The sequence below is a fragment of the Mus musculus genome, chromosome 4, assembly GCF_000001635.26.
Source record: "Mus musculus strain C57BL/6J chromosome 4, GRCm38.p6 C57BL/6J".
Lineage (NCBI taxonomy): Eukaryota > Metazoa > Chordata > Mammalia > Rodentia > Muridae > Mus > Mus musculus.
The window spans coordinates 57,717,900-57,728,905 of NC_000070.6; the positions used below are offsets into that span (position 1 = coordinate 57,717,900).

The window sequence follows — 11,006 nt, forward strand, 5'->3', positions numbered from 1 at the left end:
TTCTCTCTGGCTTTCTTTTTGCAGATCTCTTTCCACACCTGTCTTGTGGGTTTTATTTTCTCTTTTTCTTGCAAGTCTCAGCAGCGGCTCAGGCAGTGATGAGTAAACTCTGGGCTCCCCTTATATTAACAGTTTTCATTCAGTAGCTCACTACAGAGGTTGTTGTCTCTCTTGTTCACCGCTGTATTGACCTTACCCAGGACGGGACAGGTGAACTTGCTCGCTCTATATGTCACTGGATAGAAAATACTTTTTGGTTATGTGAACCAAATAGTCTTGTCATAATTACTCATCTCAGCTCTCCACAACTTACAAACAAGAGGGTGGCTGGATTTTAATAAGATGACTGACAAAGCACATTTAGGCCCAGTCTGGCCTGTTGACTTGTAGTTTGTCATCTTGTGGCCTAGGACAGGACCTGTGTTACATAATAGGTATTCAATAAAAAATTATTTCTGGCATGAAAGAATTAATAAAGAATAATATGATACCACCTGTGGATGTGTCACAGAGAATCATGTTCTTGGAGGACAGAGTAGATATTAAATTAGTTGGAGTGTGTATTTGTTTGGGTCTCAAGGTAGATTTGGGGAGATGTCTTTATGCTTGGAAGGTAATGGAAGATGAAAATATATATGGTGTCTTATAGATTTTCCAATTGCCAGATGGGAACTGATAAGAATTTCAGGCAATACGAAGTGGAGGAAATACAAAGGCATCTTGTCCCTGTCAAATGTGCTAGCGGTGCAGCAATGCCTGGTTCCTATGTATCTACATATTTAGCCCAAGTGTTTAGAGACTCGTGTTTTGTCTGATCCAGGCCATACTGTAGGTAGCAAGGCTTTTGTACATTATTTCCTCGATAATAAGAATATTATAACATAGAACATGTTGGCTTAGACCACAACCATGACCATGCATTATAATTCATGAGCCATGACTCTAGATCATTCCAAAAAATAGAAAGCTGTATGAAAAGCTGAGAGCTAACCCCCACCCACGATTGCAAAGAGGGGACTTAGACTCATGTAGAGCACGGGCAAGGCAGGAGCTAATGATAGATATTAATTTGCTTGTGACAAGTGTCTGTCCCATCCCCCAGCAGAGGCCCTGCTCCTCCCTAACATAAAGAATATAAACTGTTTCAGGATTAGCCCCAAGAGGAAGCTACTTAGCTCTTCCTCAAGTCTAGGACTGCTTTTGTAATGTGTGAATTGCCTGAAATTGTCATTTTTGTCGATAAGTAATGTTGACCATAGCAATTCCAAATAGCACAACTCAGCCTTTCTATTCTGTGTGTGTGTGTGGGGGGGGGGGGGGTTCCCACTATCAAGGGCAATCCAGGTGAAGTGTAACTGTAGCAGGGGACCTTCAGAGGTTAACGAGGCATTCCCCTTGGGAGAGTGAGCCCTGTGGGGCTGACATCACTGCTGTTAAGGTATTATAAGTACCCTCCCCACATAGCACTGATTGGGAATTCTAGGTGACAAATGCCACATCCAGTCCTCTACTTCTTACAACAGAAGGCTCTCTGCCATAGAACTGGTGTAAGGATTGTTATGAAATTGGATGCAAAAAGATTGGGAAAACAGGGCCATTCTTTCAAGACAAGACAAAATGGCACCAGTTAGTTGGACCTTTGAACACTCAAGGAAATGGTCAGTAATAACAGTGCCCTCTGTAGGCTGGGAGGTGTCTCTGCAACACTTCCTTACCTAAAGAGAAACAGGATAACATCAAGTTAGTCTTACCTACTCCTTAGAAGTCGGGTTGCAAAGTTCACCTGCATTGGAGTTTAAATGTAACTGCTCCCCTGCTTTTACTTTGTACTCCTTTATTGTGTTTCTTGCAAGGCAGTGATATTTCTTAATGCTCATGTCTTTGTCTTACTGACAGTAAGAATCAGCATCAAAGACTGGCAGCCTGGAGAATTGGTGAAGCGTTGATTGGCTTGCCATCAAAACATGACCCAGTCCAGGGTTTGTTTCAGTTTTAACCAAAGGCTACTCAAATGTAAAAGTGATGATAGTATTTCCAATTTTCCTTTTCATGACCGCCTCATGGGGTACTGAAAACACGGGGCACAGATGTGTACACTTTGTGGATGTTTTATTATGTTCATTTATTTATTTATTTGGGGCGGGGATGGGTACACAGTCAGTTCTCTCCTTCTCCCACTTGGGTCTTGGGGATTGAACTTGGGTCCTTAGGCTTGGCAGCAGGCACCTTTACCTGCGGAAACATTTCTTCAGCAGCTGAACTATTCTTTTCAGAGCAGGGTCCTTTGGTCAGTCAGGTAGAGGATGTCCTCAGGGTGAGGACCATTCTGCAGTCAATATGAACTGTCTATATGTAAAGAGCTAATGTCACACAAGGGAACTAGATATTTTGCTTTCCCTGAAATGCTAATGTCCATCTCCAAGAGCAGATACACCTCTACTTAGTGTCCCCCAACCTCCCCCCAAAATTTGGCACTTTGGTGTATCATGTCAATTATTTTTACCTTGTGCACATGCCAGCGCATGTGTGGTATTGTTTTATAGTTCAGTCCATATAAACTTACTCAAGGGTTAATTTTAGTACACTATCTTAAATAGTTCACATGCCATAAAAGGAACTCAAAATAAATTTAAACGAACATTGGTAATTTCCAGATGACTGTAGTAAATGAAGTCACCTGAGAGCAGATGTTGTGTTAAAAAGAAAAAGGAGGGAAATACAGTAGAAAATATGGTCATAATTATTGCTCTGTCTCTACCATCATCAGACAAAAGAGAGTCAAGACGTCCACTGTCCCCTTGGCATGTGTGTCAGTGTTCCATAATGCCAGCCACCTGCCTAAAACCTAATGGGACACTTCTTGCCTGCTTAGACTTTTAAAAAGTAAAGGCCAAATTCCTCATTTCAAAGATCAGAGTGAGAAATACCAAATAACTTGCTCAAAGCGGCAGGAAGAGCAGAGACAGCTGAGGTCGTAGCACAGCTTAGAGTGATTTCATGTTCTGCCTGCTGAGCCAGGCGCCTGTCAGTCATGCTGGTTCTTTCTTAACAAATAAGTTGAGCTCGTCAGCAGCGCGCTCAGATGCTCCAGCAAGATCTGGACTGCTGAAGCAAATAACAGTAACATCTGTTCAGCCACAGAGCCATCTCGGGCATAAGCACTTTTTTTACCCACAGAATCCAAGTTGATTGACTCCTGCTGTGTTACTTAAATCAAACGGATGGCCAGATGTAAGCTTTCAGAGAGTAGAGGAAGTGGGGATGGGGCAGAAAGCATGCCTGTGGGGCCTCTCTGGGGTCCATGGTTCCAAAGTAAAAAATGTTCACCTTCTTCTGGGTGTCTTCTCCCTGGGGCAAGCTCAGAGAACTCATGAAGAGAGTGTGAACTGCCACCTGGCTGATCACAAGAAAAGGGGAAGCTGAGTGGAAAAGGCAGCACTTCTTACTTGGTTGTCTCTGACCTCTCCCCCCTCCCCTCCCCTCTCTTCCCCTCCCCTCCCCTCCCCTCCCCTCCCCTCTCCTCCCCTCCCCTCTCCTCCCCTCCCCTCCCCTCCCTTCCCCTCTGTCCTTTACTATCTCTAACAAATGAGTCCATTTTCCACCTGAGACCCAGCCTCTCCTATCTTAGTTTACTTTCTGTGGCTATAACAAAATACTCAAGACTGGATACTTTGCAAAGAACAGAAACGTATTTAGTTTACAGTCCGGAAGCTGGAAATTCCATGGCTGCCAGAACTAATGCTGTCATAATATGACAGGAGTCAAAAGGACAAGCAGGTACACCCAGAGAGACAAATGAGATGGCCATCCTCTTCCTGGATAACAGCCCACTCGCTCCCCAACAAATACAGTCCCTGGGGAGCAAGAACGCACTTCTTTGAGAAAAGACTTGATCCACCTTCACCTCCTAACCAATCACATCTTAAAGGCCCTGCCTCCAAATCCACTACAGTGGCCCTCAGCTCTCAGGACCATCATCTAGAGGGTGATCACTTTAAAGAGTTGGAGAATTCTCCCAGGAAGCACCATGCCCTAGAAATCTGTTTTGGGATTTTTTTTCTTCTTGCTTTTGACGTAGCAGAAAGTATAAACTTTTTTTAAAAATCAATAATAATGAGGGCCCTATCCCAACATTCCTGGTTTAATTGGTGTGTGGGGCAGCCTGAATTATTGACTATATATTATATTATGTATTGTGATATTAATTTATTAAGCTTATTAAGGTAAGTCTGCCTGGTATGCCTGGTATCTGGTACTGGAAACAGCACCTAGAAATGTGTGGGCTAGGCAGAAATATTCCAGGTTCAGTCCTTTCTGCTCTCCCAGTAAAGGGAAGGTGTGGGCTTAGGCTTTGGGAATGAAGTCCAAAGCAGAGCATTAGCCGGTCGGGCGCCCTCGGGTGATTGATTTCAGCTCAGCAAGCCTGTTTCTCATCTGTAATATGGAAACAGTACCTGCATTGCCTGACTTCTGTGAAGAGTATTTTATGTAAAGTGTGGTGGCGCATTCATGGGACAACCTTCCAGACGGGAGGAGGGACTGCAGCCTGAGCTTGGACTATCTTCAGTAGTCTGCTGGGGGTGGACCCAAGGACTCTGAAGGGACTGAGGAAGTGGCTGGAGGCCAGGCTATGGATGATCAGATCATTCCTCTGGGAATGAGTGACAACCTGCAAGTTCAAGGGCAGACCTGGGACATACTGAGTAGACCTACAGAGGGTCTTGGTTCGGTTTGGTTTTCCTTTGCAACCATCCATTCCCATATTTTTATCTTCTCTTGAAAAATTAAATCTAACCAGGTGAGACCCACATGTCCAGGGGGCAGGCATTTGTTGAATGCTGGCTGGACTACAGGAGATGTCTCTCAAAACAACAAAAACAATGCAACAACAACCACAGCAATAACAATAACAATATGATTATAAGGAGGAATTTGAGTAGATTACTTGTATATTGTTCATTGCAGTATTCTTCCAAATAGTCAAAAGATGACAAAAAAAAAAAAACAAAACAACCCTCTCTTATTCATCAACAGATAGCATAACAAAGCATGCTATGTCCACACGGTGGAATATTGTCCAGACTGGATGCAGGACAGCCTTAGCCTGGAGATGGGTCCCTCACAGAGATACCGCCACTGTTGCTTGTGAACTTGCAAGAATTTGTGTGGGGAATGCAGCTGTCCGTCCTCAGTTTGCTCGTTCTTAATATATGGTATGATAGCTTCTCTCTTTAGGCTGCCAGGGAGGTTAAATGAGTTTTATTTGAAAAGAACTTAGCATAGTGTCTGTGAATGTTAATATCAATTGCCAAGCCTGACTGAATCTAGAGTTGCCTGAGAAATGGGCCTCTCGGGTCATGTATGTGGGGGATGACAATAACTGATGTGGCAGGAATGATGTTGACTATGGGCAAGACCATTCCCTGAGCAGAGGATTCTTGGTGGTATAAATGGAGGCAGCCACCAGAACATGATCGTGTATTGCCCCCACTGCTTGGCTGTGGATGTCGTAGGACCAGATCTTCTAGCTCTGACCGCACTGGCTTCCCCTCCATAGTGGAGCAGATCTCTCTCCCTTAAATTGCTTTTGTGGGAGAATTTTGTCATAGCAACAGGAAGAGAAATTAAGACAATGTTCAACCCAGAAGCTATGCTTGCTGTTTTCAATCTGTTAAATCTGGGGGTGGGGAGCAAGGCTGGTATGCTGATTTGCATTACCTTATTTTGTGTGTTTGTATTATTTTTATTTTTTAAATTTTATTTATGTGTTTATTTATTATATATGTGTATATGTATGTGTGTATATATACATATCCATACATATCCATACACATATGTATGTATGTATGTATGTATGTATGTGTGTGTGTGTATGTGTGTGTGTGTGTGTGTGTGTGTATAGATATATATACCTTGACTGCAAGTGCATCTGTGCACCGTGTACATGCCTTCGCAGGCCAGAAGAGGGAGTCAGTTCTCCTGAACAGAAGTTGAGCTGCCTTGTGGGGCTGAGAATGGAAGAGAATGCAGTTTTCTTAACATCTGGGCTGTTTCTCCAGCCCTGAATTGAGAGAGAGAGAGAGAGAGAGAGAGAGAGAGAGAGAGAGAGAGAGAGAGAGAGAAAATAAGATACCTAGTTGGGGGGCAGTATATATTCCCAAACTTGGATCACCACGGGAAGTCTTTGGGATTCTTGTTCAAACGCAGGATCTGGGTGGGCTGGCCCCAGGTAGGTTGAAAGTCTGTAGCTCTCACAGCCTTCCAGGAGGCCTAAGACTGCTTGGCCATTGGCCCATGCTCAAGCAGCAAAGGCACTGGGACCTAGTGCTGTTATCTGTTATCCTGGGCTATAGTGCAAATTGCCCACACATGGTGACTTAAAGCACACACAGTTGCAATCTGCTCTCTGTGCTTGTGAGCTCCTCAGCTGTGGATACAATCACCCAAGTTGGACTGAAAATACCTGGGAGGAAATGCATCTGTTCTGAGTATGGACCAATGACTTTTGCTCATCACTCCCTAAAGACTAACCACTATACGCATAGCATGAAAGTGATGCACGTAGCATGTCATAGTGATTGCACTGTATAAAGTATACAGGAGGATGTGTGGAGGTTATATGCAAACTCCATGCTATGTATAGGAGGGATTTGAGCCTCAGTGAATTCGGTACCCTCAGGGGTCCTGGGAATGCCCTGTGGGTGCTGAGGACTGCTCCTGCTTGCCAGCATGGCTGTTCTGACATCACTCACAGTCTCTATACAGCTAATGCTCGGGATTTCTCCCAAGATATATTCTCAGCTGAGTGTATAACACTGTAAAGGTTTCACTACTCTCAGGTCTGGCTGTCCCGTGGAACCTCAGATGGGGCTGTCAGTTACGACACTTACCTACCTACTCCACCCACAGCATCCTCCTGTGGCAAGGGGGCTATTTGTGGCTCAACAGCTGGGTTCCAGGAGAAGCTTTCCAGGGAGAAAGCCAAGCTTGAAGCCTTATCTAGCCTCTCACCGAATCTTTCTGTCTCTTCTTCATGCTATGACGCCGTCCTCAGGGCTACCCAGGGGCAAGGGTAAAGCATCTGGATGCTTTACTGAAGAAAGAAGTGTAAAAAAAAAAAGTAGAAGACTCTTTGAGCCCCTTAAAAGGAGCTTGAGAAAGCTGTAACAGGGACAAAAAGCTGTGGACTCCTCTACTAGACTTATATTTAAGTATGTGGCTTGAGATGTCACAGAAGCCAAGTGGATCTTTGCTTCAATAGGCTGTATGAATATCTGATGGTCCCTACTAGATGAGATGGACTTTTCAACTACGGGGGGGAGGGTGGCGGTCTTGGGGGGACCTCTTTCTCTTCAGGAAGCTCTGTGCCCAGCACAGTGCTTGGTACACAAAATGGACCCAATAAATATTTGTTGTGTGGGTGGGTGGATGGATGGATGGATGAGAGACTGATGGGTAATAAAGGTTTTAGGTCTGAGAATCTGGAGTCTGATGAAGAAATCTGGGACTCTGCATACCTCCCCAGAACTCACCTGTTGGGCACTTCTCCCAGGGAACAGGATGATGATAAGTAGACTCAGCCCCCAGAATCCACAAAGCCTTGGCTTTGGACTTGTTTGGAAGACACCAGAGCAGTCAGGGCCTGTCCTGTCCTGCAGCCTCAGTCCCTTGCAGGATCAGCAGCTATGGGAGGCCTAATAGCCAGGGAAAACCTCTCAACTTGCAGTAAAGAGAAACTAAAACCAGGAGTTGAAGAGAAAATGAAAATTGATAGTGGCCATCGTGTGCTGCATTGTCTCCTTGGGTGCAGCTCTCTCTTTTCCTGGTTACAGCCTAACCTGAAGCAACCACAACTCTCAGGGGCTTTCCCTGGGGACTCCAAACCACAGCAGCAGCAAGGAGGGAGGCAGGAATTCCCCAAGACAAAAGTCCCCACTCTTCTGGCTAGTTGAGAGGTCTGATTGCACCTTTCATGGGGTGTAAAGATATCCACCTTTCACCTACTCCAGCATCTACCAGTCATAACTGGCTCCCAACCCCACAATCAGCACAAAGAAATTAGGGAGGGAGCCCTCGGGAGTCTCATGTGATTCTCAGGGCTGACCAAGAAGCCCTTTCCTTGGCTTCTTTATTCCCAGTAGTCTGCTGGGAACCAGAAAGGCTGACTTGTCAGGTATAGCGCAAGCCAGCTAGCCATCAATTGTCTATCTCAGGACCTCTTTCAGTGGCATGACACAGTCCTCTGCTTTTCATGGTGTGTCTTAGCTCATGCTGTGGTTTCAGTTCTGTGGAGCATGGCATCAGCAGGGACGTGTAAGCTCAGAGAAGACAGTGACAGAAAGCCACCACAGTGCTGTCAAATGCAAGGACCTCTGGCCTGACAGTTCTTCCCTGCACACCCTCGACACCGTGAGCATGCACAAACACAGCATAATTGTGCATAGACAGATATGCACGGATGCGTGTTGTATATGAAGGGGTGCAGGAAAGAAACTGCTGAGTGGTTACTCCACTCTTGGGGTAAAGTTTTATTGTGAATAAGATAGGAAGAAAATATCCGGAGGAAAATGCCAGAGCAGAGAGAGAGACAGAGACAGAGACAGAGACAGAAAGAGAGACAGAGAGAGAGAGAAACAGACTGGACATGGCCAGGGCTAGGGAAGGGAGAGAGTGGGAGGGAATGGTGAAGACAGCAGGATAGTGAGAGATAGAGACTAGAACATAGTGACAGGGACGGACTATCGGAGCATACAGAGAGTGCAAGAGAATAGCAAGGGAGGAGGGGTCCTGTTTATAAGGAGGAGGAGGAGCTGGGAAGAGGAAAGGTCTAGGATGCTATCATGAACTTTGAAATGTATAACAGGCACATATAGTATTGAAGGAGTAGAGGCCAGCTTTGATATGCTGATGGGCACCATAGGTGGCCATAGGTGGCTTTAGCCAGAGATAGGGGAACTGGCTTCACAAGTTCCTGAGGAATGCTGGCTTTTATCTACCCACCAGAAATCCTCCTATCACTGAGGTTGATCTCATCTCTTACTCTATCGGCAGCCTGTGAGACCGAACACATGTGTGCACATGTATATTCACAAGGGCACGTTCAGGCTCCCCTTGAGAAGGCCTTACTTAAGATGAGACACTCCAGCTGATGACTAGAAATGAGGAAGGCTGTCAAGCCAGGAATATTCCATACTAAAGGAGCAAAGACTCTACACCCCCACACCTGGTGGTCTAGGCCAAAGGAATCCACTCATGTCTGTTGTTTTGCCTCTGGGACAGGGACTACAGTCTACTCTGTCCTGCCTTCCACTGCCTTTCTCCATCACCCTGACTCCTAAATATTAGCCACAGAGGGTAACAGGTATTCATTTTAGTCCATACACCACGAACAAGAAACACCAAGTTTTCTAGTCTTGCAAACAGTTTGGTCTCAGTGGTTGTTTTTGTTTTTGTTTTTGTTTTGTTTTGTTTTGAGATTCCCTCCGACCCAGGGTTCGCAGAGGAAGGTGCCATGCTTTTCCTGAGGGCCTACCTCCAGTGGTCCTCTGCAATGCCATGGTCCTGGCCTTCACAGGCTCTTCAAAACTGAAGTCTGGGTATGTGTAGAGTCTGTCTGAATTAGCAAGTGTCTACTCACATAGACTCAACGCCTTAGGCAAACAGAAAACACGAATTGATTCTGAGAGTCCCCTTAAACAGGAAGTTCCAATAACCAGATGTGGAGGCACAAGCCTGCAATTCCAGCTCTCTGGAGGGCTGAGTCAGGAGGCTTGCAATAAGCTCCAGGCCAGCCTGGGCTATACAGAAAGTTCCAGGCCAGCCGGAGCTATATATAGCTCAAAACAAAGACAAACAAAGCAAAACTTCAGAAGGGCAGGGATTTTTATTTGATGATCTTGCCCTAAGTGTCCAGAACCATTGTGGACCTTAGATGATGCTTCTTAAGTAACTTAAGCCGTGAATGGCTCTGTTTCATTGTCTGCACTTGGATTTCAAACTTTTGTTTTGTCTCCTTAGCTATGCTTGTTTCAGGTTTATTCTTAACTCTTCTTTGCAAAGAAGGGAGATCCCCCTTGCTGCCTGGACTAATGTCCTACTCATCCATGGGAAACTGTTTTCCAAGCCTCGGGCTGCTTGGGGATGTTGTCTCTAAGCTCCACACGCATCCTAGAAAGATTTGAACTTCCTCCCTGATCTCAGCTTTGCTGGGCAGAGCTAAGCCTGACCTGAAGAGTTTATTGTTGCTGTTATTACTGCTTTGAGAAAAGATCTCACAGTGCCCAGGCTGGTGGAGAACTCAGCCTCCCCCAAGTGCTGGATTAAGATAATATTTATTATAGAAGTGTGTGGGCTTATAATCCCAGCACTCTGAAGATAGGAACATTGGGAGTTTAAGGTCATCTTCTGCTACATAATGAGTTGAGACCAGCCTGGGCTACATGATACCCTGTATCAAAGCAAATCGTGTGTGTGTGTGTGTGTCTAGATTATAAGGACAAAACAAGATCATGTTAGGCTGGGATTTACCTGCTGTAAATTTGGGTTTCAACCCAGGCTTCCCGGTGTATGACTCACTGCATAATCCCTGCTCCAGCCTGGACCATCTCCCTGTCCTGAACGTCCTGTTCCTCTAAAATGTTCTCCACCGTGCCTGCCTACAGAAAAATTACTCATCCCTCTGGGCCAGGGCTGCCACAGCCTGCTCTCACCCTTGCCAGAGTTCATATCTCCTTCACATCCACGAACTCTCTCTTTTCTATTCCCATAAGAAAAACCTTGTCATCTGTCCAGCTCACTGTCCACAGGTCTGTCCTTTGGCTAAAGGTAACTTGCTTTAGGACAAGGAAGCTGCCCCATGAGAAAGCTCATGACCACCACCCGTGCTTGCTTATTGCATGGCCTCACATGCAAACAAACAAAAATGTTCACTGGGTACTCATTGGTGAAGAAAAATAAGGCTGTGCCAGGTTTCCAAGTGCCCACTGCCTCTTCTCACTCCTTAGTCT

The 11,006-nt window shown here is 45.4% G+C and overlaps 1 protein-coding gene across 3 annotated transcripts in view; it reads left to right on the forward strand.

Annotated features, from left to right (window-relative positions):
- The window catches only part of Pakap (paralemmin A kinase anchor protein), a 462,510-nt gene that overhangs the window by 283,425 nt on the left and 168,079 nt on the right, over positions 1–11,006 (forward strand). The gene's annotated exons all lie outside the window — the stretch shown is intronic.